Below are 1,014 nucleotides of genomic sequence, written 5' to 3'. Positions count from 1 at the left end.
GAGAGAGAGAGAGAGAGAGAGAGAGAGAGAGAGAACGTACCTGGTATGTGCAAGTCCCTAAACTCAATCCTAGCGGGATGGGGGGGGGGGGGGGGGGGAGGGCGCTAGCTACACTGTTGGGCTCCGTCCCCAGTAGAGGAGTCAGTGCCTTGGTAGGTTTTTAGGAAAGCAGAAACCAGGAGCGCATTTGCAGGTGCCAGATTCAAAGGGCCCTGGAAGCCTCCTTAGCCCTTCCTCACACCTGCCCCTTGCGATCTCTGCTCTGTGACAGGTCCTTCCCACTGCACAGCACTTTATTCCTCTAGGGTACCTGGAGCCTTCCTGGCACCTAGGAGAAAAGCTTCCCACAGACGCCAGGCACGGCGTCTCCTTTTGGACACATGGGGCTTGCTGGGTTCTGAGTGGGCAGGTGGATTTGGGCTCCAAGGGCTCGCTGCCACGGAGCAGAAGTTTCTGAGCACCTATTTTACCCATTGTTTGGTCCCAGAGCCTAGATAATTCTTCCCTTAGTGGTGTAAGCAACCTATCCTCTCCTTCAGTCTTCATCCCGAGCCCAGGCAGACAGACAATGGGACCCGAGGGCCTTTGGTTTGGGTTTTGGGGAATATGACATCGGAACCCTTACAGGGTGAGACGAGTCCTGGACTGCGAGCTCAGGAATGATACTAGAGGCCAGGAGCTCGGACTGGGACCTAAGGTTAGAGACATTGACAGTGACAAGTCAGAAAAACCACCCTTCCTTCCCTCTTGTTCTCTCGTACTTCTGGATTTTGAGGGAACTCCACCCTTTCCAGACCTGCCTCATGAGCACGGTGGAGCGGTGGAGCGTGTGTGTGATGCATTTTCTCTTTTCCTGCCAAACGTGGTCGGTGTGAAATTCCAGCACCTAAGGACACCGTGGCAGTGTGAGGCCGGGGGGTCTGCGGGTTGTGCGAGTGGAGTTTTAGTCACACACAGGGCCTTTGTACACTTTCAGAGGTGACCGTACCAGGAGATTTTTTTTTTTTTTTTTTT

General features: G+C 54.0%; 1 protein-coding gene across 2 annotated transcripts in view; it reads left to right on the top strand.

Moving 5' to 3' along the window:
- Positions 1 to 1,014, top strand: part of Slit1 (slit guidance ligand 1) — a 143,989-nt gene that overhangs the window by 769 nt on the left and 142,206 nt on the right. The gene's annotated exons all lie outside the window — the stretch shown is intronic.

The sequence above is a fragment of the Mus pahari genome, chromosome 1 (genome assembly GCF_900095145.1).
Source record: "Mus pahari chromosome 1, PAHARI_EIJ_v1.1, whole genome shotgun sequence".
In the NCBI taxonomy this organism is placed as follows: domain Eukaryota; kingdom Metazoa; phylum Chordata; class Mammalia; order Rodentia; family Muridae; genus Mus; species Mus pahari.
The sequence above is the reverse complement of the archived record's forward strand: the minus strand, read 5'-3'. Positions and strand labels throughout refer to the sequence as shown.